At 34.6% G+C, this 27,885-nt stretch overlaps 1 long non-coding RNA gene across 1 annotated transcript; it reads left to right on the top strand.

Moving 5' to 3' along the window:
• Nucleotides 1-5,344: 5,344 nt before the first annotated feature.
• LOC131682530 (uncharacterized) lies at nucleotides 5,345-6,085 on the top strand. The gene is made up of 4 exons (XR_009304097.1): nucleotides 5,345-5,475; nucleotides 5,551-5,583; nucleotides 5,660-5,818; nucleotides 6,047-6,085. It is a non-coding gene; the product is annotated as an uncharacterized LOC131682530 (long non-coding RNA).
• Nucleotides 6,086-27,885: the final 21,800 nt, after the last annotated feature.

Raw genomic sequence — 27,885 nt, 5'->3', positions numbered from 1 at the left:
AAAAGTAAAACTGATAGTTCGGTCGGTGAATGTATCGGAAAGCAGTTTTTAGTATAAAAATAGGTTGGGTAAGTAATAAACTGGCTTACACACCTACCCGGAAGAAATACAAGCGTCACCCCAATACGGTTGACCGCAGCTGGGCCAAAATCTAGAATAAATGATTAAAAAAATTCAGCTGGGTCAATGATGTCATTGGAATGGAAAACCAAGTGGTGAGGTTTCTCAATCCGACGAATAATTGCCATAAATTTAGAATATAAATCCAATACGATACACAGAGGCAGATACATAAATACTAAGACCAAAGCACGGCGATTGGAGAAAGCTTACCATGTTCTAAGTTGCTTGGAGCACCGATTTTATACACGGAAAGCTAAAAATCAGCTCATTTTCTAATTTCAATTTCTGTTTTTAGATTAGTTAATTTTAACAACAAATCCGAAAAAATAACTAACAGTTTAGTTGAAATTCAACTCGGATTTTTCTGATTTGCTTTGTTGATTTTAAGAAACACTTTTAGCTGACCAAAACCATGGACACAATCCAGCAAAACGAAAATTAAAAATAAAATTTGCTTCTTCAACTATGTATATGGTTGAAATCAAGTATCATTTTTACTGAGTTAGTAATATTTGCTGTAAGAATCCAGCACATAAACAATCAGCAACGTCAGTTACTTTTGTAACTAGAAAAATTACTGTTTTAGCAAAAAGTTATTCGTAATGTCAAATGGAAAAAAATATTTTATCATTCAAGAGTCCGTCGTCTGTAGTAAGCTGTGTATTAACAAGTTGTTTTCGATCAAAAAATATTTGTAAAGTATCATTATCATGAAATACCATTTTAGTGCTGAGAGAAAGTGTAAGATATCGAAGCTATATAGCCCAGTGCTTATAAACTAACAGCGGCGTCAATGGTGAGTAGTAAAAAAACTAGGAATAAAAATGAATTAAACATTTGTCGCTAAATCTTGAGCTTCCTGCTAGTCTTGTTTGCAGTGTTCAGTAGTTTTATTTGCCATGTACAGAGAATCGAGCTCGTTGAAGACACAAGTGGGAAGAATTCTTACCGTCATTAGAATTGTGTAACTAGCAATACTATTGTCTAGCAAAGTGTCTACAAAGCGGTTCGAAATAGAAAGTAAGTACCTGTTTTGCTTCTTTAATTGTTTGAACTGTCAGTCTGCTAATTTATTCAAAGATATGGATTGCACGTTTAGAATATTGAAAACCAGAATCCAAGAAAATCCATCAGTAGTGACCAATGTATCTCACCTAGCATATATATTGTATATACGAGTTTATATAAAAAAGCGAGACATATTAGCATATAAAAAGAAGCAAACTTTCCTTAGTGAGCATTGCGCAATAAAGAAATTCGACTGTCCTTGCAGTAACGCAACTGTCCTGTCATAGTTGACCATAATCAACTCAAGAGTCTTCACCAAACGACGATGATGTAATAAGTATCGGATGTAGCAAAACCATAGCGCAAATGCACAACACGGTCGGTGACATATTTGAAGTCGTAGCTGACTAACGACGCATAGTGCGTTGGTGGAAGCCGAACATCCGTTCAACATTTTGTTTACGTCTCTCATGCGATATAGCTAAATGAATGAAAACAAAATGTTTCTTACCTCTGTTATGTGAATGTTGAATATTCTCAAACAGAAAATCAAAATTGCTTTCAGGATATCATAAATTACCAGGGACTTCTTAGAACAGTTTTTCAAGACTGTTATTAGGCACAGTTGATCTGATTCTTAATCATTTGTCTAGATGATTTTCACCAATCAGGACTGAAGCATTAAGCCATTCCAAGAATGCAAGGCTATTGACAAATGCATAATCCTTCTCTTTTCAAAAAAAAACAGAAACTTGCTATCTCCATATCTAATAATAGTGCATCTAAAACTGCACGTTTGAATTTTGTGCCTCTATTCAAAAGGTTGTAGCATGCCGCAATGTGATGGTATTTTTTTCAAGTCCCTCAGATTATTCTTCACAATACTTATTACGGATTTGTACACCTGGGGATAAATAGTTGCGTGTATAATGATGACATGTTGAATTTTTATCGGCTGATGCATATTTTAGTTTCATGTCCATCGAAATCGGTGTTATACATCGAGGATCAACTGAAGTTATTCCGTGAGATAGAACACGGATGTCTTCGACATCTTGTGTAGTGCGTAAATGGTTAAAAATGACCGTATTATGAAGATGCCGCTCATTGCATACGCAGCGATCACTGGATTTAGGCTGAAAGTGAATATCTTTATGACAATTCAATCTGCATTTATTATGTCAATTTTGAATAGTTTGCCATTAAACTGTACCTACCTAGGGGAATGCATAAATATACACTCATAAATTTAGGTAGAGTTGTTGATTTATAATTTCTTTCACACTCATAGTATTTTTTTTAATGAGAACTCTTGATTAGATATTTTAACTACTGTTTATGTTATTGTATATGTTCAGCGTAATAGAAAACAACCAGGAAACAACATGTTAGAGCGAGAGCACATGATTGGAACAGTGAAATTGAACAAACATTATTCTTTCGGGAAACATATAAGAAAAGTATTAGGATTGATAAAAATAATATCTTGGCGAAATATCTCAATCGACTAAACATGACACTATATTAAGTTTATTATACTTTTTTGTAACAATGTCCAATAAATTACATGGAAGAGTATTATGAATAAAGTGTAACAGTAGGTTTTCAGTTCACTATAATTATTTATAGTGTTACTCGGTAGAAGTCACTCAAAGTTACAGCAAAAACAGTGGGTGCCAGAAACAAAGAAGAGGGGCAGGCTGTGTTGCGCATTTCTCTGTACGGGACTCTATAATACCACAGACTCTAGTCTGCACTAGAGATGGGCGGGTATGGGTTTTTTCGTACCCGGACCCGACCCGAACCCGAATATTATTTATGTAAGATTACCAGTACCCGGATTTAAAAAAATGCAAAACTCGAACCCAACCCGTACACGAACACGAAAAAAAAAATCCTATAGCGAACCCGGGTAGTACCCGCATATTAGGAAAATTAAAATCCGTTCCCGACTCGAATCCGAATTCTAATAGCGTATATCCACCTATTTGCTTTTTCGTTTACTGGGGAGTCACAAGTCACCTTACACTCGAAAAAATATTCTCTTAAAAGTTATGTGAATATTTTCCACCCTACTTTTCACGTAGATGTTACATGGAAATCGACTGATTTGTATTTATTATCCTATCCCGTAAATGTAAAAAGGGTTTTTCATGTACTTTTCAGTGGATTTTCACGTACTAATCATCTTTAAGAAACATCATAACGAGTAGATGCTACATTCTGTGGAAATAATTTGTATGTGGTATCTCAATACTATTCAATTCCAATTTTATTTAAAGTAATGTAAAATTAATACATTTTTAAATGGAATTTCCGGTATGCATAATAATTTATACAGAATTCTTAACTTTCAAAAATGTTTCCAGGGACAATGTGATATTTTTGAACCAAAAAAAATGTAATAGAACACTTCGGTTAAAACGTAATGTTTCCATGTATTTTTCACATATTTACCTTTAACAATTTGTATTACAGCTTTATTATCTGGAGCAACATAAATTATCAATTTTGGAGTTTTTTTTAAATATCCCTTCCAAGAAATAGAATTAATAATTTCACTTTCGCTGTTCTACTCGTAAAACATTCTCTAGCGATTCAAGCAGACCTGCGGAATAATAGCATGGTGAACTATACCGGAAAAAGTTTAGCTTCCGTTCTTGTCGAACATTCCATTTCTACAAAAGCGCAGTTTGGGATCCTCCATAAATGACGTAGCAATATATGGGGAGGGGGGAGTTTTGTATTTTGTGATATGTGACGACAGGTGGGTCATGTCATGCTACGTAGTTTTTTAAAGGGGAATAACTAACATCGTTTTTCATTTTTTTAAATTTTACGGGGTCAAGGGGGGGGGGGGAGAATTACCGTCAAGCTACGTAATTACCAGGGGGTGGTATTTAGAGGTTTGTGACGAAATGGTACGATAGGGGGGGGGGGTGTTAAAAATCACTCAAAAAATGCTACGTCATTTATGGATCGTCCCTTTCCAGACTGCTATCGTGTAATTACTGGAGTAGATCAATTTCGGCCTGTTAGTAACCTTGAAGAACTGTAAAGGTTTAGATGTTAATAAATAAACAATTTTTAGAGATTTTCAAATAGACTTACGCTCCTACACACAGAAAAAAATATTGGTAAAAGTAAGAGTGTCCCGCTCTTAGCAAAAAACAACCAACGCCAACTATTAGGTCGAAAGTAAAACTTTTAAATTAATCAAGATTCAAAAATAATAATCAAAATAAAAGTTTTCCTTTTAAGTAAATGAAGAATAGTACTCAAAACAAAAGTTTTATTTTTAAACTAAGAGTATGCGTTGGTTGTTTTTTGCTAAGAGTGAAAAACTCTTATTTTTACTAATATTTTTTTTCTGTGTGCGACTGGAATTATCCGCCATATTGAAATTAAAAAAAAAATCATACCTGAAATTCACGTAACTTATTTGACGTTTGCTTGAATCATGTAGATGGTACTCATCGTAGCCACAAAAACCCATTAAAGATGCCCGTATAGAATTTTACAATAGCATTTACCCTACAAACAATCATAAAACAATAAATATTATAGTTACTACTGTTTCAACATTATTCAATGCCAAGTTCTCACAGTAGATTTACAATAAAATGTCATGTAACACTAAATTTCACTGTTAAGCAAAAAACTGATACAGTGCATTCACATTAAATTTTACTGTTTTCGAGAAAAAAATGTATGGAGAAAAATTGATTTTTTTAATGTTAAGATACTAACCTCTCCCCTTTTTCACTGTAAAAGTCTATTTTACATTGAAATTTACTATAAAAACGTTAAAGTTTATTGTTTTTGTATTGTAGCATAACACTAAAACTTACTGTAAACTATTGTAAAATTACTGTACTGTAACAGTGCAAATCATGGCTTTGTTACTGTACATTTCTATTCGGGTGGTCAAAGAAATCATTCTAGGGGATTTTTCACGTAACTTGAAAGTGAAGATTTATTTGAGTGCATTAGTAGTTACCAAAGACGATGTTTTTAATATAAAGACACGCGCAGATAAATCCAGTAAAATTGGTTGCACGGTTTACTAAGGGTTTATTCCAGTACCAGGAGAAACTGGAAGCATTCTGTAGCAAGCAGGGAGAAAATCGTTCCTGTATTGTCTACTTTTTACTTCCTCTGATAACAAACCAGAGTAAAAAGGAGTATTTCATTTCTGTTAGCTCCGGAGCAACTTCCGTGTACTGGAACAAACCTATAGGTTTGCTACAGTACCAGGAGAAACTAAAAGTACTATGGAGCAAACAAGAAGAAATAGTTCTGTTCCTGTATTCTCTTCCTCATTGTTTTTTGTTCCTATTTGCAGTAAGTATTGAAATTGAATATATGAACGAACGTTAATATTCATTAACCTGTTTATAAATCCAATCGACTTTTCAGAATGATCAACTGTACTTTCGACGAGCTCTCTTGGTAGACTTCATTCATCAGATATTTATTATTATTTAGAAAGTAGCAAATTTCTTTGTTTTGTGTTTTTGAATTACAGATTTGAACATATTGTCGCTGTGAATTTATCACCATGATACATATACAAGGTCAAATGCGGAGCAGAACTACAGATGAACTTCTAATTTCAGTATATGCATTTGCAATGGAAATTAACTTACGATTGGCGCATTGAAATTTTTGGTGGACAAAATTGAAGGTGGGTTTTCTGTAAATTTTTCGTAAGTAGATACAGAACATAATCGTTACAATTATAATCGTAGCTAATGGTACTGTTAGCTCTACCTTTTCCGCTCTCCACAGCGCCTATTTTTTGACACTTAAATACCGAATGTTTCGGAAATCGACAATCCTAGTATAGTGTTTTGAGTCTACTATTTCATATGATGAAATCAAGATGTTCGTATCTAATGTTTTTAATTTTCAGATTCACCATATATAAGTACTTACATTTCATTTTGACCCGTTCTTGTTACTACAATTGAACATAGGACATTCATGGTTGTGCAAGTACCCAGAGGTGTCGTTATTTGTTGATGGAAGCTACACTCAAAGGGAAAACGCCGCGACGTGCATCAAGATTCCTTTATCTATTCTCGTATTGGATCACTAAGGTATAAGTTAATGCAGTCAGGTGTAGTGTGATAATGGGAATGCAATGAAAAAATATCGACTAAGATAATTAGATTTTGCTATGGGAACGCAATGAAAAAATATTGACTAAGATAATTAGATTTTGCTATTACCGTGCACTGGGAATGATGCTAAATATATAAATTTTGAAATACGGTAACTAGCTTATGACAGCACGCACGTAAAAGGTGGTGTGTGACTATTTTATAAGTGGTATACTGCCGTGATACGCATAACAGTCCCACCTGCATAGGAAACCCATAGCAAATGGGACTGTTATGCGGATCACGGCAGTATAATATAGATGATAAAATATGCAAGAACAAACATTGTCCAAACAGGAACCTAGTGTTGAGTGTGGCAGTTCTATGTAACATAGGGCGAGAATAATATTTTATGTCGTAATTCGTTGAGATGATCAGTAGAATTCACTATTCCGACTAGTTTCCAATTATACTGGGTAATATCCCCTATCAGAAATGATATTTGATAATTAAGAGTCTTAAGCTAACATTGATAAAAAATTTACACCGTTCAAAACTTAAAAAACAAAGTAAGCTTAAGTAAATTAAACATTGTAACAAAATAATTTAGCCAGTAAGCGTTAAATTGCTCATAATCATTTCCAATCTAATTAAATAGTTATAAGAGAATGCATTGGTCACACAATTTAAATATTTTTTTTATATTTTTAAGCAGTCTTATTTCAAATCGTTGAATACAACTAAAAAAAATTAAATTAAAAATTAAGAAAGGTTGAAATCAACAATTCCTGCCACTGGATTTAAAAAGAACTTTTAAAACTAACCACCTCACCATTAACCATTGCGGGTTATAACAAAGACTTGCGTTGAAATTAACAGAAAATCAACTAATGTTTTCGTTTCTGAGCTGAATTTATGTTCTCTGTGAGAATTTTGTTCTTTTTAAATCAATAGAAAAAACGCTTCATTCAACCAAAGCTATCTTAAATTTAAAATATGAACATACTACACCCAAAACGTACCCGGTAAGATTCGCTTACATTAATGCAATAAATACGAGCGAAAATTGCAAGCGTTCTGGTAATGTGCGAAAATTGCAAGAAGCTTCCTTGCATGCAATGCAAGAAACAGAAAAACCGAATTTTGCCTATGTATTAGCGATGTATGTGTATTGGTGACCAATATGCGTTAGAAAAAAAGACTGTTGGCATTGAAAAATGAATCCTGCACAAACAGATCACTAATCAATGCTTTATCCACCCAACCATACTACCAGATAGTAATAAGTGGATAAAAGCCATATATAAACACTTAGATGATTTCACGATTAATGAAAAAAGTAAAACAAGCAGCCAGATTTGAACTCAGGCCTTTCCGCATCATAGCGCTAACTACAAGCACTGATCTGTCCTTACACATAAGAACAGGACGTTTAAACTCTTACACAATTTGATGCCGTCTCGTGTGTAATGAATAAACCACAAAACTGCGTTTGATGATGTTGGTGAGGAATGAATAAATAGTAGACGGAAAATAAAAACTCGCCGTGCGTTGCTATACCAACCAGCATAGGCATGTGAATGTGGTGGTAATCCTTTGACAGTGTGTTGAAGAAACGTATGTACGTATAGCGAGAGATGAAGTGATTTTATATGCTTGCAACAATTGCAAGCGGCTTTAACTGCAAAATTGCAAGCGATGCTAACATTATTTGCAAGTGATTGTCGCTTGCAATAATTGCAAGAGATTTTTGTTTTGGGTGTAAATTTAACTACAAAAGATTTAAAATTAAAAAAAAAACAGTATGGCTTAAATTCAAAACTGACATTTTTTTAAATCAACTGAAGAAATATTTAGATTTAACAAAATAACCTCCCTAAAATTAGCATATTTGTATCAGAAATTCAACTAAAACATATCTGATTTTAATGCAAAAAAGTTTTGAATTTAGAGAATATATTAGTTGAAACCAACAGAAAATAGTACTAAATTCAGCAAAAACTTTAGTTGAGAAGATGGAGAATGTGTCTTCGCTAAAAGTGACAGCATCATTTTCCCTTGTCAAATCAACAGGAAAAACAGAAAATTCAACTAGCGTTTTAGCTCTATTCAGGAGGATCGAGAACAACTAATCGAAATCAGCAAATTGAGAATTTGATTAGTTGTCCTAAATAATAACTAATCCAATTCAGTAAATCAACTAATGTTTTCGCATCTGTGCCGAATTTTGGTTCTCCGTGTAAGAATCCTTTAATCTTTCTCTCTAATGAAAAAAAAACTTTAACAGAGATCGAAAGATTAATCGAAAGCATGACCGATGGCTTACACCAGACGATAGTCACGTTCCTATCCTCATGTTAACCAAATTTCCAATTTACGTCTCCATCAATGAATTTCCTTGATCAAGCAAAGCCCACAGCGAAGCAAACCAATTAATTTGTATCGATAGTCATGATCCAGAGGGAAAGTTATTTGAAATCCTTTAATACCAACACAATTCCACCGAAACGTGTTATTAAATCGATTTCTGGGAAATCCTGATTGCCCTACATAACCTATTCGCAAATAAATAGCGAATGATTGAAAAATAAAAATTAAACTCCACCAACAATCACCCGAACTCCATTAACTGAATAAAAAAGCGGATAAAAAGTACACATTTTAACAAAGCCCTCATCTCATCTCATCGCATCGGTGCCAACGCTCACGCCTGCGGTAAAAAATCACCCACAAATGGGACGATTTTCCATGGCATCACATATATCAGGCGCTGATTTATTAATACCATTCAATAAAAAATAGATGAGCCCATTAAGTGACATCAATTATACTGCCCGAGTGGATAGAGCCCTTCGCTTCTCCGGCCGGGGATGGAAAAGAATGTAGGTCACTTCGCCTAGCTCCGGCAGCCTGCCACCCAAACTCAAGGGGGAAAACTTTAAACAATTCTGTTTCCCCGGTGTCGGTTCAGTTCTCGTATCAACAACAGCCAGCGGAAACACATTAGTCAAAACGATGCAATGGGTACCGAGATAATATTCGGTTTGCAAATGTAATTTGCATTTATGTCTTTGCTGCTTCTCTGTGTGTGTGTTTGTGTGGCGAAGCTCTCAGCCTCGAAAAAGATGGAATTGCCTTTCCTTTCGGTAGTCCCCTAGCGAGCCCAGGATTATTCAATTTGTTGTCTCACTGAAGAACAAAGAAATATCCGCCAGGCGTCACCCCACTGGGTCATTATTTAACTGCACTGACACACCCAAAATGGCGAACATTCGTTGCATCAGGGTACACCAGGCATAAACATCGGTGTACTATTATTGTGTGTGGATGTTTCGTTGCCGACCTGGCGAATGTTCAGTTCGGTGCGGAAGGTGGCCTGAGAACCAACTGAAAAATACAAATAAATAATTAAAATGCACTTAAATCATTTGTATAACATGAATGAATAAATACGACGATGGAGCGAGAAGGAAATTGTTTTTTCACACACTCCTCGTGCTGGGGCTGATTCATGCTCTCGATGTTCGGTCGTACCTAGCACTATGCTGGACAGACGCCCGATGTAAGAATGGGCCGAAATTGAGAAGTCCAATTACACCGCCAGCCAGCCAACCGACCAACCACCCAACCGACCAGTTATATGTGTAGAATTCTCTTGTCTTGCCGAGAAAGTTTCTCGTACCTACAAATATATAGTATACTCAAGCTGCAGTGAAATGCGAAGTGCAGTAGAATCGCAAGGGAGTTTGGTTTCATTGAGGGGTGTTACTTTCCTAGCTGGTCACAGCTGAAAAGTTTTGAGGGGAAAGTTGGTCGTGTTTACTGGTGTACCCCGTTCGACACTTTGCCGACAGTGGGCTGAAAAGGTGTCGACAGACTCAAGACTGTAAGAATTTAAAGTCCATAAGAATGTTGTCGGGTATTTTCTGATCAGATTGTCCTAAAATTATGACATAATTAATTAATAATTGTAATACTTAATATTTAATAATATTGTCGCATGGAAGCGACATTCGAATATGCTTTGCCATTCTGGAAACTACACACCAAAAAAATATGAATTTTATCGTTGACGTAATTGGAAGCATGACAGAATTTAACAAACCGTAATGTAAAATGTAAATTTACGTCTCCTGACATATACGAGCATCAAAAATGACTTAGTTTTACGTCTGATTTAATTTTTACGTTGAATTTCGTAAATCACGTAATTTTACTTCCCATATAGCCTTTGTTCTGCATGGTAGTAAGTGTATTTTTTGTCATTGCGCATGCAAAGCATATGTCGTCGCTGTTGTGCTATCTTATGACAAACGCCATTTTGGGGTAAACTGAGTTAGATATGCTACATTACTTTTCAAAAAAATCTCTACAAAGTGGCGTTTTCAGAATTTTGACATTCTGCTTGGTTACTGAGATATAGCGAGAAACGCGCTAAGAAATTTTTAATTTTTTGCTTCAAATGACTGTGTCTGGGGATTGGCTCAAGTTATCTTGATGTATAAGGTGTTTTTATGTGGAAAACTATCTGCGAAACACAATGGCATAATCATTTTCAAAAGAAAAATACGCAAATTGTGAGAAAAATACAGTTTAAGTTTTCAACTGGAAATATAGCATATTTGGCAACACTGTAACCAAAAATAACTATTTTTTCTAGATTCCCTGACTCATTTCCTTCAAAATGCATTGCACCGGTTGTTTATAGACCAAATGAAGCCAAAGATATGAATAAAAGTTAATAATTGATGATTTTTTTCTATGAAAAATTTTCCATGCACGATTAAGACACGCCATACAAATTTTGTCATCAATACACGCTTATGACACGTGTGAGTGCGACTTTTGTTTACATTTATAGTAAAAACTCGCAACATAGTCAACCGATCTTCATAATATTTGAGAGATTAATACAGAATAGATAGAAGCATTAATTGTCTTCTTTGAATTGTTTGTACTATTTATAGGTTCCAAGATATTCAATCTCAAACTTTAAAAATAGTTTTTCTCGAAATGTGCAAAATGTCGCTTGTCATAAGATAGCACAACAGCGACGATGTGTCATGAAAAATTAAACGGAAGACGGTTATGTTTTATCATTTCGAAAATTACGGTTTGTTAAATTGTGTCATGTTTGCAATTACGTCAACTATAAAATTCATAATATTTTGGTGTGAAATTTAGAAATAAATAATAAATTCAATTCGTTCTCAAATTTAATTCAAAAATTCCTAAATTAACGAGAAACATGTATGGATTATTTCATGTCATATTTATAAGCGATTGATTTTTGACAATTTTTATTCTCCCTTTTAATTTTTTTAAACTTTTTTCAACTCACGAAGTTGAACATTTTTGAATCACTGATAATTCGTAAGCTATTTGATGTAGGGAAAAATGAATGATTCACAGTCGTCGATAAAATTGCAGACAATAACATTATTATTTTTTTCACTTGTAACGATTATTTGATACACGCTGGGCCACCTCGCGGTGAAAATGCGACGCAACCCAAATGTGTACCAACAGTATCCAAATGATACATTTTATTAATTATAATTTATAACTAAGCAACATACACTGCAATCTGCATTTACGAACCAAACCGGGGCTTTTTCGCTAAAAAGTGTTCACATTCTTATTAGAATTCGTTTCTTTAAAGCATTTCACAAAATTTTATTCTTATTAAAAATAAATATTTTTGGGACGGGTTTGATGGCTAAAAAAAAAATAAAATGGATGTTCGAAACCTCTTTGAAATCCAAGATGGCGACATTCGATCAAAAAATACTATCGATAACCATAACGGTATGGATATTTTTGGAACGGGTTTCCAAAAGCAGATGATTTCAAAATGACTTCATCGATTTCCGTTACGTACACACCAAAAAAATATGAATTTTGTCGTTGTCGAAATTCCAAAATTGACACATTTTAACAAACCGTAATGAATGAGGAGATATAATCGTGTTCCGTTTAATTTTACATGAAAGATGTACTTTACATGCGCAATGCCATAAAATTACACCTACACAGCAAAAAAAATCTTGTTACTTTACGTCTTGCCAGATGCACATACAAGCAAGGATGCAAAATGCCTACCTTTTCTACGGCTGTAATATTTTTGCCTTCATTCTCCTTTCTTTTTCGACGCTGCTGCCGTTCGCTGCTGCAGGACGCTCAGCGCTGTATGGAAACCTGTGTGTAAAGCAGTAACATGAGAAAAAAATACCGCCCCTAGTACAGCCACCAGACGCGAGCGGTACAGTTTCTCTTTCCTTATATTACAGTTTTTAATATTTAATATATCTATTTAATATTTTTAACCACAAACAACGACAATGAATGCGGTTCATTTACGCCACAACCGGCATCAACGCTTTCGTGTGCGGTCCTCTCTCTCTCTCTCTTTGAATTGGCAGAGAGCTGAGAAGAGTGTACAAAGCGAGAGGCCAAACTATACTGCGCCACACTTTCACCGAGCAGTCGGAGTACGGCAGCAAAACCAAAATGTAGTTTTCTGCTGTACGGAAAAGTGTACTCGGTCTGGCTACCGTTCTGGCAGCAGCAGCAGTGATGCGTCGCTGTAGCGGGCTGTCCGGCTTGTACAAATGTAAATATACCGGAAAATATGTAGTTTATCGGTACCGTTCACATCCCTGCATATAAGGAGCGTCCCAATTCACATAAATTCACATTTAATGACATATAAAAATGTGAGTTGTTCGGCTTTTCCTGGGCCAGTCAGTCTGAGTTTTACATCAAAAGAGTCACATTATTTAATTTTACATATCGCAACATTTAATAGTCTATTATCAGACAGAAAAAATACGTCGCTACGTTGTTTACGTCAGATGTAATTTTCATTTTTTCTAAGAGTGTATGAATATTTAAAGCAAACGTAAAATTACGCGATTTACGGAAATAAACGTCTTGTAAAATTACAATCGTAGGTGAAACTATGTAATTTTTGATGATTTGGATAAAAAAATTTAAATGATTTAAATAAGAATTCGAGAACCATTGTTTCAAAAAGCTCTGAAATCTTTGGTAAAATCCCATTATTTAAAGAGGTCGGTTCCGACAGTATAAAGTGCTAAGTTACTTTCCATTTGTCCGGGCATGCCGCAGACTCCGGCCGTGTTCAGAGTGATTGCATAACTTTTCTATATGAGAAAGGCAAAAATGTGCCAAAGTTAAAAAAATCAATCTCCGTCAACATTTTTTTTATAGTGTATATCAAATTTCGACGTTTCATGTATTTTAAAAACATTTGGCTTCAAAAATACAAATTCGATTTCGAAATTTTCCCCCTTTTGAGCATTTTTCATTTAAAACCAAGAATCGCACACCAAACAATTATGAATTTTATAGTTGTCGTAATTGCAAACATGAAACAATTTAACAAATCGTAATTCTCGAAATGATAAAACATAACCGTGTTCCGTTTAATTTTTCAATACACATATACTTTACATGCGCAATGACAAAAAATTACACTTACTACCCTGCAGAACAAAGACTATATGGGAAATAAAATTACGTGATTTACGGAATTCAACGTCATGTAAAATTTAAATCAGGCTTAAAATTAAGTCATTTTTGATACTCATATATGTCAGGGTAAGGAGACGTAAATTTACACGATTTTTTCTAGGTGTGCGTCGTAGGTCGCCAATGTGGTCAAAGCGACTTTGATTAGGCATTATTGATCTAGACTGGTAAATCCAAGTAATTTTGCATACATTTTATTAGGTTTTGCATCATTTTGATATCATGGTGGTACCAGTTTATATGGGAATTTACTGTGTGGCCGTACTCTTCAACCCGTAGTTCCGGAACCGTAAGTCCAATCAATAAAAAATTCAACAGCAGTCGATGGGAATATTGAACCTTTCATTTGACACTAAGTTTGTGCAAATCGGTCCAGCCATCTCTCAGAAACAGAGGTGAAATTTTTTTTTCCACATGCACACAACGCACATACATACACACAGACATTTTCCAATCTCAACGAACTGAGTCGAATGGTGTATGAGACTCGGCCCTGCGGGTCACGTTCAGGGTGATTGCATAACCTTTCTATATGAGAAAGACAAAAATCGGTTAGGAGTTCGCTGGAAAATAGGTGTAACATGAGCTTAGGAACTTGGCGAGTTCTTCGGGGGTATCAAGAACCGTCATAGGTGGCCAATGTGGTCAAACCTACTTTGATTGACCATTAGTGATCTAAACCCGTAAATCCAAGTAATGTTGAATCTATTTGAAAGTGTATTACATCATTCGGACACCATGGTGTTAGAGATGGTCGGGTTTAAATTTTTTCGAATCCGAATCCGACCCGAACCATATTTTTTTTAAATTTGAAAAACTCGAATCCGAGCCCGAACATCTTAAAATTGAAAATCCCGAACCCGACTCGAACCCAACCCGATTAGAACGTCATAACAGAAAGCTATCAAATTTATAGCTCATGATAATATTTATTCCTCACTGTATTTTCTTTATGATATCCCAATTAGTAAGGCAAGAAAACTTATATCAAGAATATATCTTCTGGTGATATCATTGGATAATTAATAAGAAATTAATGCACGCATATAACGATGATGTTATAGTAAGTCATATACTCTTTCGCAATTATCTTTGAACGCTGACGATAAATTTTAAATGATTGTTACATTATACAAATGACCGTCTATTTGCTAATACACTGAAGTCTCTTTTTATGTGAATTTTCATTTTTTTTAAATTTCTAATATTTGCGTTTTCCACATGGATATTTAAAGTTCCATGGTTTTGAGTATAAACAAGGTTTAGATGCCACTAGTCGAAAAACTTGTGTAACCCGGCGGAAGTGTCTAAATTCAGAATAACAGTCACATTGGTTTCTCGGAGATGGCTAGACCGATTCATCCAAACTTAGTCTCAAATGAAAGGTGTTGCGCCCCCGTAAATGGCTATTTAATTTCATCCCGATCCGACTTCCGGTTCCGGAGTTACAGGTTGTGACGTGCGATCACATAGCAAATTGTTATTCAAACCGATACTCCGATGAAAGCAAAACAGGTAAAAATTTCGCTAAAATGTCTCTCAAACAACTTAAATTTGCTGTTCTAGGTCACCGACGGCCAAACAAACTTTCGTTGACTACATTGACCACCATAGATGGTTCCGGAAGTGCCCGGGAAAAGCGGCCATCTTTCAAAACTAGCAAACTCATATCAGTTTCTCGGAAATGGTTGGGCCGATTTTCACACACTTAGTCCTAAATGATAGCTATAATACCTCCACAGATGTCTAGAAAATTTCGTACGGATCGCTTATATGGTTCCGGAAATGTACACTGAACCGTTCGGTCATATATGAAATTTCCAAAACATCTTTAAAATGCATGAAACGTCGAGATTTTATGTTATCTCGAAAAAAAAAATTTGTCCTGTATACAACCCTTTAATTTTTTTCTTCGGTGAAAACATGTTACGTAACGATCTAGGTTACTCCTCCTCCTCCCTATGTCACAACATGTTAGAACTTGTCGTACTCCCCCCCACCTTAAAAGCGATACGTAATTTCTGAATGGTCCCTTGTAGTAGGTGATCGAATTCGATTAATCTTATTTGAGAAGATCTGAAGAAAGAAGACAGAAAACCGTGATCGAACTAATATCTGGTATTAAATCTTTATAGCACAAGATTAGCTTTCAAAAATTGTGAAAACTTTTCGATTGTGTGCGGTAAAACACCCGGACCAGTAAAGTACGCATACAAATGTACCGAATGCAGTGGTCTTAATCATATATCGAATCGATAAATATACAAGAATCGAAAACAATTTTAAATATGGACAAGATGCGTTTTTGCAACGGATTTTCGAGTGACAGTGTATTCATTCATAAATTGGCTTTGTAGAATGTAGCTATTGACAGAATCAAAATCTGATAGGCTGAGTGGGCATGAATCAATGAATTGATCGAACGTAAATAACACTAGTTTACAAGAAAAATGAAGCTTCAAGAAAAAGTATTTTTTAGACTTATTTTGGCTCGCTGAATACGAAAACAATATTCATTTTTTGTTCAAAGAAGCGATTTTGTGCTTTTCTCAAAAATCTCGTTTTTGAGCACTTTCTGTAGTTTCGTGTCAAAATCATTCAATTAATTTAGTCAATATGCAGGTTGAAAGGTGCCGAAACGCCCTTTCCAAAAACATATAATATGTGTCGATCATATGTAAAATTTTTAGTGCTGCAAGCGACCAAAGTTTAAAAAAGTGCATTTTTGACCATTTTTAAAAGTTACTCATTTTTAAATGATTTTATAACCAAAAAACAATTTTTTTTCGGATTTTTTAGAATCTAAGATGACAAATAATATTTTATGTTAATTTTAAGCCTAATATCACTAACATCGGATGGAAAATGTTGATGCTATGGTACATTGAGCGAAATGGAAATTTTATGATTTTAGCGAACCCTGCCCTGGTGCGGCGGTTTAGAGGGTGTAGCACTGGTCTCATAAGCCAGTCGTCAAATATTCGAGTCCCTATCGGGAAGGAGTCTCAGTGGGATCGTAGCACTAGTCACGTATTATTCTGTGAACTGAGAATCTGCTGTGAAGCCTGTTGAAGCAGAAGGCTAAAATTCCTTTAATTCGTAAAATATGTACTCACCACAGACAAAACAAAACTTTTCCAACGATATTTCCACATTTTAAAAAGAGCACTTAGTTGTACAATGAAATATCCAAAATCATTCAAATGCCGCAGGATGGATAATTGCAAGCTCGAGAAGACAGTACCCATCACAAACAATAACTATCAAGTATAGAAGATTATTTCAGCCGAAAGTATGATTCGAAAAATAAAAATAAAAAATAAAAAGTTACAATCATCACTCAGTGCTTCATAGCATCTACATTTTTTCATCCGACTTTTGTGACCATTGGATTAAAATTTATGCAAAAAGATTATCTATCTCATTAGATTCTAAAAGAATTTTCTTCTGTCCTTGATTTATTATAAAAAATTTACTAGAAATATGCATTTTTTTAAAAAAGGTCGAACATTTTTTTTACCTTGGTCGATTGTAATCATAATAAATGTACATTTCTCGACAAACATACGATTACGGCTTAAAAACCAGCTGTTAAAATTCTCTTTGAAAGAAAATTCCGGACAAACCGTTACTGGCTAAACGCAGTTCATAGCAGTTAATGCAAGATAAAACTTTTTTCTTTTGTTTACTATAAACATCTGTGATTAGCGGGTAACAGTTTGTCTGAAATTTCATTTCAAACAAAATTTTGACAGTTGGCTTTTAAGCCGTAATCATATGTTTGTCGAGATTTGATCTACGCATATTATACATTTTCGGAAACGGCACATCAATACCTTTCGAACTGTTTCGATCGGAAGCTATTTGAACAAGATATTGACAAATAACAATGCCCAAAAACACCTTTTTCAAAGAAATCTTGAAAATGCTTCTTTGAAAAAAAATGGACTTGGTTTTCGTATTCAGCGATCCAAAATTAACTGAGGAAACACCTTTTATCTTAGCTTATCGCGATTACCTTCAAATTGTTAAAATCTGTCACATTAGATTCTGAAAATAAAAAAAAAATATTTTTCTGTAATAAAAAATAGAGTGAAAACAAAAAAGCGGAATCAAAAGAAAAACTTTTTTTTCAAACTCGAACCTCTCAGAAAGAGAAATAGAGTACCGTAAACCGGGGTGACATTGATCACTTTTCGAAGTAATCATTACATATTTTTAGACGCAACGCATTTTTTTCGAGTTTAATATTTTTAAACCATGTACTGATGTATGGAGAACAAGATCGGATGGTTTTACCTAAAATTGTCCGTTTACAGCTATTTTTTCAAAAATAATGTCAAGTTGAAGTCCGTTTTCGTGTTCCGGGGTGACTTTGATAACCTGCATGTTTACCCACATTAAATTATTAATGTCAATGCTTTTCATTCAAATGTTTGTTTAAACTAATTCTGGAAAGATACTCATTGTTAAATAGATATTAATTAGTATTATACAAAGTATTTAATGTACTGTAAAATTCGAGTAACCAAAATTCGTATAATTTGTGTCCAACTAGAATAAAAGATTCTGAAAACTTTTAAAACTGCTAAAATTGTTTTGTTTCAGTGTTTTATCAATGTGCAAAAAGTTTCATCCATTTTAACGCGTTGGAATATTGAACAATAACAAAATGTTGGGAATTTTAGCTTAAAATCATTTGAAATTATTGCCAACTAGTTTCACAAAAATGTATTAAAAATAAACAAACTCTTAAAACTAAATTTAGCATATCCCAATCTAAAGGAAAATAAAAACTCCCTTGTAATTTATTACTCTTGCTCAAATCTGAGATTTATTTGTTTTATAAAAAATAAACACTTTACGAAGCTTCGTAAAAATCAGGTGAAGTCAAATTTCGGTTTTGTAGTTTGTGTACCCAAAAACCGAACAATAAACTCAAAAAGTATAACAAATCAGTATTTTATAAGTTTATAGTAAAAATCAATTAAAATCAAATTAAAATGATTCGGTAGACTATTCTGGTTAAATAAGCGATCTACGAAAAAAGTTTCGAGTGATCAAAGTCACCCCGGTTTACGGTATTATTTTCGTATTCTGCGACCCAAAATTAATCTAGAAAACACTTTTTCTCGTAACTTCATTTTTCTTGTAAACTAATGTAATCTTATTTAAGACCAAAAGCGATATGTGACAAACAGAGCAATTTTCACTCGGTGCCCAATAACATCACCAGTTTTTGTCGGATTTCCGTGATCTTAGGCTTAAAATTCACGTGAGAAGTTTGCCTCTCACATAAAGTTTTAAAAGATTTTTTTGCTGATATATTTTTTTTATTAAAGATCAACCAAAAATTAGTAATTTTACCAAACTTTACTTTTTTGTCTTTGATTGCTCTTAACACTAAATTGTTGGAATGGGCACATCAATACCTTTCGAATGATGATTTGTTTGTGTTAATCGGAAGATTTTTTCCTGAGATATTGACCAAAAACTCCAAAATGTGCTCAAAAACACCTTTTTTTTAAAATCACAAAAATGGTTCTTTGAAAAAGAAAATGGATATGATTTTCGTGCTCAGTGACCCAAAATTGAGTTAGAAAACACCTTTTTTTCTTAACTTCATGCAATTAACCCAAAATTTGTAAACTAGTGTAATACACTTTCGTTTTGCTTTCCATCGATCCGCGTAAAGTTGTAAAAAGTTTTCGCCTTTGCGCAACGAAAGCACAGATTGCTATCACGCAGGTTACGCATGCAACCGCTAACAAACAGGGATGCCACGTTGAAATCTGTGTTTCGGTCAAAAATATACTTTTACCATCTGTAATAACTGAAACAGGAAAAAATTATGTGATAAATTTGGGTGGGTAATGTCAGAGACATAACCGGAGTGAAGTAGATTACACTTCAGGCTGTTAATAGGTTCAATTTTAAACGCATATAATTCAGCCATCTCACGATAAATTTTCAATTTTTTTGCGCGAATCGCCCCGAAATACTTCTAAGAAAAGATTCCAATAGATAAACCCAAAGATTTTTGATATCGTGGAATTAAAATTTTAAATAATATACAACCTTGTCAAAATATCGCGCATTTACACACAGAAGATAGCGCTTCCCAAGCCCGGTACGACAGATTTGTGTACCTAGCGCGCTACGCTTCTATGAATGACGTCATCATCGACTATTTAAAGAACGGATTTGGTCGGGCAAGCTCAGTTGCCTGTTAAACGGAAGGCGGAGCAGATTTCAATGTGGCATCCCTGTTTATTAACGGATGCATGCGTAACCGGCATGATAGCAATCTGTGCTTTCATTACGCAAAGACGAAAACTTTCTTAGCAACAAATTTACGCGGATCGATGGAAAGCACAGATATATGATTAAGACAACTGCATTCGCCTCATTTGTATAGGTACTTTAGGAAAGTTAAAATGATGGCAAAATAAAACTAGAAAGCTTGGTCAATACATGAAATGTGATTATAATGTCTAAAATTTGAATTTTTTCACTGGTCCGCGTTTTTTACCACACACAATCGAAAAGTTTTTACAATTTTTGTAAGCTTATCTTGTGCTATAAAGATGTAGTTTCAGATATTAGTTCGGTCACGGTTTTCTGTCTCCTTTCTTCAATTCTTCTCCAATTTAATTGGATTCGATCGCCTACTACAGATTAAATAACTTGATAACCAAGAAGGTTTGGTTCAATATGTAATATTCGATGTTGATTGGTTGTGCTTAAACTTTTCATAAGAAATATATTTGAATTATTATTACTCTAAATGTACAAAGAAAATAAATATTTTACATTAAGTATTGATACGTCTACAGTTCGTGCAACCCCACAGGGCCTTGTAGTTTTTTTTTGTTTTTTTACATTGAAAATATCTTACTGCACTTATTGGTGTCATTCTAAAAACTAAAATCAAACGATGTCACGTTTTTGAGTCACCATTTTGAACGCTAATAACTTTGTTATTTATGAACGGATTTCCGTCTAGTTATCACCAAACAATTCGGAAATATGTAAAAATATGTTTCATTGCTATAGTGTTTTTGTATTTCAATAGCACACAATTGAAAAACAAGCAAAAATGAATAGATTTCGGAAAACGTGAAAACTTCCATACATCAGTCAATCTATCCCCGGCAGAGCCGTCAATAGGGAGTACCTCAGTGACTCAAACGAACACGAAAAGTTATGAATAAATGTGCCGCGTGCCTGTTTGAATCAGTTGTTGCTCTTTTGCCAGACAAGTAACATCGTGCCTATAACGTCTCATCCGACAGATTTGAGCACCCAGCGCACTACACTTCTATGAATGACGTCATCCTGGATTATTCAACAAATATCATTCCTCGAGCGAGCTCATTCTCCCGTCGAACGTCGTGCCGTAAAGAACAGCAGTAGCAATCAGGCATGTTGACAATACGCTGCGATGAGTGCTGCATTTGATCACTGCTACCGCTGGGGGTGGGGACGACGACAGGTCTAGGCATCCAGCGCACAGTGGCGTAACTAGACCAAATTCCTGGCCAAAATTATTTTGCACGTTTTTAAGCCGTATTATATCTCAAAGAGCAGTAAAAAGTGATTTCTTACAGTTTTGGACAATATACGAATAAATAATTACCGCATTAATCCTCCTAACAGTGTAGTGAAAAACAAAAATTAAAAAAAAAGTAAATCACACTTCAATGTTGATTTCTTCAAATTTAACGATGTTATTGGGGATGCCGGGTGTCAATTAGAAGGTTTCGCACTTAAAGGTTTTGATTTTATGAACGTAACCCCACAAATTAAAATATTTTTGTGCTCATAACATTTCATAATTTGCGATAAAATTGAGCTAGTGCAATAAAGTTCTTCCGCCAGCTGATCTTATAAATTACCAAACATATCTTAGATAAATATAGCAGGAAATTGTTTTAGTATTTGAGAACGATATTTTCTTATGAGCCTTTTGATGCTTCTATCGGTATCTATAAATTAACCTCGTGGATGGGTCAAAAATAGGATACTTATATAAATCAACATTTTTTAATATGCCGTTAATGAACAATGAAATAAAAAGATTCAAATTTTAAACAAAATTCCTAATACCATTAGTCAGATGCTTGTCAGTAATCTACATGAAAATCAGAATAAACTTTCTAATTAATAGACTATGTACGAAAGAAGCATTAATATACAGTATTAAAATTCATAACAGATACAACCTGAACAAATGACGATTTACCAACGTTTAGAAAGCAACTTGTGTGCGTGACTATTCATATAGTAAGATTCGGGTTAGTTATTTTTCACATTCTACAATAAGCAGAACGTGCATGCGATTGTAAATATAATTGTCATAATGGATTGCATAGATTAATGAACAAAAGGTCTTAATTTTTAATTATCTTGATTTAAAAAAAATATCCACATCACAATAGAATTGAAGAAACTTACGGAGACACTGAATAAATCATTGTAGTTACGCTACTGTGCAGCGGCCAAGCGCTTGTGATATCTCCTTTCCATGGCACAGTGGTGCCACTCAGAACAAAAGTTGGCCAAAATCTCGAAATCTATCGAAATCACTAAACTAGGTTATTTTAGTACCCTGGATTCCATTTCGGCAAAAACGGTTTCATAAAAAAATGGTTTTGGATTGATTAGGATAGTTCCAACATAACAATTTACGAAACGACACGGTTTACACCATAGTTAATGATCACGTTCAAATTATATCTTCATATATACTTGCAGTAAAAAGAGAACCCGTTAATTTGACTAAATCAATAATCAATCATGAAAAACTCAATAACGACTTCCAAAATGTCATAGAAAACATCGAGTTGATTGATGATGTAGATGTATGTCTTACAAATATCATCACAACCTACAATTCATTACTTGCGGAAAACACTAGAACGGTCTCCAAAACTTTTAAATGTAAAGGCGTTTTTGCCCCTGGATCAATTTCGATTTGTGGACACTGATTAAAATCAAAAGTAATTATCTGAAACGAGTAAAAAATAACCCCAATGATGAAAACCTCAAAGCTCTTCTACAACACATAACTAAAAAAGTTAATGTAATGAAAAAGCGGTGCAAAAAGGCCTACTTTGAAAACCTTCTATCCAACACAACTCATTTAAAACTTTGGAAAAATATTAATACCATTTTTGGTCGTTCAAAGTCGGATGTTCCCATCAGCCTAATTTGCAATGATATCAGAGTCACTGAGACTAAAGAAGTATGTAATGTTTTCAACGAATATTTCTCTAGTATTGGCAAAAATTTGGCTGACAATATTCCCACGAGTCCCAACTTAAATCCTTTTACAAATATACAACACGTCCAAGAAACAATCTTCTTGCGTCCTGCAACCTTAAAAGAAGTGATTTTTTTGATTAAAGGCCTCGAAAAAAATAACAGCTGTGGTCCTGATAAGATCCCCGCGAGTGTTCTTAAGAGTAACTGTACCACTTTTGCGAAATCCTAACCAAAGCCTTTAATTTAATAATTCAAACCGGTAGGTACCCAGACTGTTTAAAAATAGCCCGAGTAATTCCAATTTTCAAAGTTGGTGATCCAAACCAACCCTGCAACTATAGACCAATTTGAACATTGTGCGTTTTCAATAAAATTCTTGAGAAATTGCTCATCACTCGACTACTCGAGTTTTTAAACAAACACAACGTAATTTACAACTACCAGTATGGGTTCAGACAGGGCTGCAGCACTTTAATTGCAATGACCGAACTAATTGACTCCATCATTAGTCAAATTGATAGCAAAAGAATTGTTGGTGCCCTTTTTCTGGACCTAAAAAAAGCATTCGATACTTTGGATCACTCAATCCTGCTTAAGAAGTTAGAATGCTATGGTATCAGGGGATTAGCAAATCATATTATTCGTAGCTATCTGTCGTATAGGAACCAATTCGTATCTATTGGAGACTCGTGTAGCTCTTATAGACCAATAGAAATAGGAGTGCCCCAAGGCAGTAATATTGGACCACTGTTATTTTTATTGTACATCAATGACCTAGGTAGACTCGGGTTAAAAGGGACTCCTCGTCTTTTCGCGGATGACACAGCGTTGTTCTACCCGAACAATCACTGCCTGGATATTGTACGCGACATTGAATCGGATTTAAAAACACTAACGACGTAGTTCAACGAAAACCTTCTTTCCTTGAACCTATCAAAAACTAAATATATGCTGTTTCGTTCATCTAGAAGAGCTATAGGCGTGCATCCAGACCCAAGAATGGGACATTCTGTAATTCAGGAATCTAACTGCTTCAAATATTTAGGACTTCACTTAGACCCCACACTCTCCTGGATTGAGCATATAACATCTTTAGAGAGAAAAGTTGCATCGTTATGTGGGGCTATGCGTAAAGTATGCTCTTTTGTTCCCCAGCATGTACTTCTAAAATTTTATTATGCGCACATCCACTCATTGCTGAACTACCTTGTATCTGTGTGGGGCCGTGCCAGTATTTCGAATCTGAAAAAGCTACAAAACGCTTCAAAACAGATGTCTTAAAATTATTTATAAAAAACCAATAATGTACCCTACTATTTTGTTATACATTAATAATGCCCATAACATTTTACCTTTGCTTGGGTTGACTAACTACCAAACAATAATATACATCCACAATGCTTTGCATAATACTATTGCTCATAATAATCTAGAATTTACAACAGGCATTCGAGCTCACAGCACTAGACAAGCCAATCATTTATTATACTCCAGAGTATCCACGAACCTTGGTCAAAGACGCATTTCTTTCATCGGACCTAAGTTATTCAGCCAGCTTCCTACTGATTTAAAGCAAATAGCATGTCCCACTCGTTTCCAAGCAAAATTGAAACTAATTTTAAAAAATAAAATAGGAGAATTTTTTATTTAAACTTCGTTCACCACCAATCGAGCTTATTCCTTTAGTTATAATTGGTTAACATTTTTTTTAATAAAAACAATTGATAAATGCATTTTTTCTAGCAACAAGTAATAAATAAATTTAAATTATTATTAGCTTCCTGCAAAGCTATGATGGGACCCTTAAAAGGATTCTTTTCCGCTGGGTACTCGCCGTAGCTTCTTGTCAAATTTTCTGTTTTGTCGGTTTCGTATTGTTTTTTTTGTTCTCAGCGTTTCCGCGATTCGTAACTTTGTTTTGTTGTGCTGACCTTTTTTTTGTACGCTGAGAACTGATGTGTTCACTACCAGGGGGCTTCGTTTGTGAGCTTTTTGGTGTGGGGGTAAGAGGCGGGCTATTTAAAAAAAAGAAAAAAAAAATAAGAAATTTCCTACCAGCATAGAAAAGGTTAGTTTTGGCTTTAGTGTTACAATCCGGTTGGACGGTATATTATTCAAAACCAATACATTTCAGACATTTTCCTGATCTTTGCAAATATCGTTTGTGCTTTCTATCCGCTTAAAAATATATCGTTTAGCTACTTCCATTTTTTCGTCTGTGTTATAATACGTGTCTGTGTATATAATACGTCTAGTAAAACATCAAGATGATGAAATTTCCTATAATATGCAATTAATGGCGTGCTTTTCCGATTTTTCTTAAGACGGTATTCCGAATTTTTAATTTTCCGATCTTTTTTAAGGCGGTATTCTTTATCCTAAATTGCTAAAATTCACGTTCGATGCATATTGAGGTAGCATGCATAAATTTTAAAGATAATTGGAATTAACTTGCGATAAATATGTTCTAAATTGAATTATGAGTCATCATAACTATTTTGGACCGTAACAAAAATATTTTTGATGATGAAAATTGAATTTAATATTTTTAATTTTGGCCAGCTTTGCATCACTGTGCATGGCTCTGATTGGCTGTATTGATTTTGTCGATGATGTATAACGGATATATATATATATATATATATATATATATATATATATATATATATATATATATATATATATATATATATATATATATATATATATATATATATATATATATATATATATATATATATATATATATATATATATATATATATATATATATATATATATATATATATATATATATATATATATAACTTTCAGCATTGCTCGGGCAAGCTCATTCTCTAGTCGAACGTCGGAGCGGAGACGATAGCAGTAGCCGACAGATATATTATGGGCTGTTTTCGGTAAACTTAAGGTTGGACAGAAAAAGGGTAAAATTTGCAAACGAAAAAAACAGTTTTTTTCCACACCGTATGTCAGATCTTCATAAAAATCAATCAGCAGTACAGTAACAACATTCTACATACGCTGATTGATTTTTATGAAGATCTGACATACGGTGTGGGAAAAAACTGTTTTTTTCGTTTGCGAATTTTACGCATTCTCTGTGCAACCTTAAGACTAAGAGAAACGAAAGCAGTGAAATTGAAGGATAGGTATTCGAATCAGTTATAAACATAACACAGAAAACCGGCACTGAGAGACACAGTATCGGGGAAACAGTTCCCACCGAAAACAATCGATACTAGCAACACTTGTATTCATTAGCAATTGACTATGACAACAAAAATATCACAAGTGGTGAGGTCGGGTATAAGACATGCGTTAATTGCATTATTTGCATGCGTGAAGTATTTCGCGGGAATTTATCATGCCATTTCTGTTGAAAGCTACGAAGACAGAGCTGAGTTTGTACACAGATAGCAGACACCGCTTTAACGGTTGGCTCCCAATAGGCAGGTTGGCAATTAAAATACAGTGTAATTAGGTTAGAGAAACCCATCCGATAATTTATCGATTAACTTTCAGTCAGAGAAATTTAATGTCGCAATCACTAAATATTGCTTGCAGTAATCAGAACTAAATATCGAACCGCACGGTCCCACTGTAACCACTCTAGTACCGATTTACCCACGAACAAGCGTTCAACCGAAAGCAAACCAACTCCGGATAGGGGCAGGCTCGTGGTAGGAAACAACTTCATCACACGTTTCGTATATCGGTTGTTAGTTGTGCCCTATCTACGTATTAGAGAGAACAGTGCTATAGCTGTTGCCGGTCTCATGTGTATTCTATTGAACTTTTTTTTTGTTACCAGGGAAAGCGGAAAGGGTGTTCTTAAAAACTTTTCCCACCACAAGCGGCTGCCCGCCCGTCACAACAGCCGGCTGTACGCTGCTGCAGAAGTGTAGCAAAACAAGCCACATTTCCTTGGTGTATGATCACGTGCTACCACAGGACACTTGAGGAAAGTCGTAGGACATCAATATGGTGAGAATAGATCTGTTACGAGGAAACCGTGCAGATTGCTGTAGCAAAAAGCGCATTTATGTAGACCACCACACGGAAGCGACTCCCGTGAGCTGAAAACTTCCACTGGAAACCCATTTGTTCATACGCCATTACGCTTTCCTAATAGTGCAAATGAGCCACCCACAAAAGAAGCAATTAAAAGAGCTGCATATGCTTAAATTAGTTTTTGCTATAGTCAGTGAGCGCAAACCTGAAGTGGGTAAGGAAATCTTCACATCAGAAAACGCAAAGTAATTAAACAACTGATGCAAGTCCCTTGCAACGAGCGGGGAATTGAACGAGAACCGTTTCTACGTACCGTACGTGTGCTACAAAGTTTCTTCGCCTTTGCGGTAGCTTTCGGGCCAACGTACGATGAGAGCACTTTGGAACAGGTACCTATGTCATTGTAACACATTCTTTGCGCTCAATTATGTGTCACTTGGTTTTCGTTCCGACACTGTATTTGATACGTGCGGTATTAGTACTAGTTAGAATCTTGGAAAGTCACATTTGTAATATACCAAGAAATATTACAAACAATCTTGAAAAATTCATACAACCATTAATTTACTGATTCTGTGGACAGACAAAATAATTACTGATTAATGTTTAATATTGTGCTGCTTATGAGAGTTCCCATTATAATTTAACATCTCACGTGGAATGATAAATTACTGCCGGCATTCATATTGGTCTAGCCCACATAAGGGGGATGATCCATTCTTACACATCTTGAGAAAAATATTACAACAAAAAGCAATTTCGTTTGACAAGCGGAAACCATTAAATCCTTAAAAATTAATTCGTGAACAACCAT

Source organism: Topomyia yanbarensis, chromosome 2 (assembly GCF_030247195.1).
Source record: "Topomyia yanbarensis strain Yona2022 chromosome 2, ASM3024719v1, whole genome shotgun sequence".
NCBI classification, from domain to species: domain Eukaryota; kingdom Metazoa; phylum Arthropoda; class Insecta; order Diptera; family Culicidae; genus Topomyia; species Topomyia yanbarensis.
The sequence above is the reverse complement of the archived record's forward strand: the minus strand, read 5'-3'. Positions and strand labels throughout refer to the sequence as shown.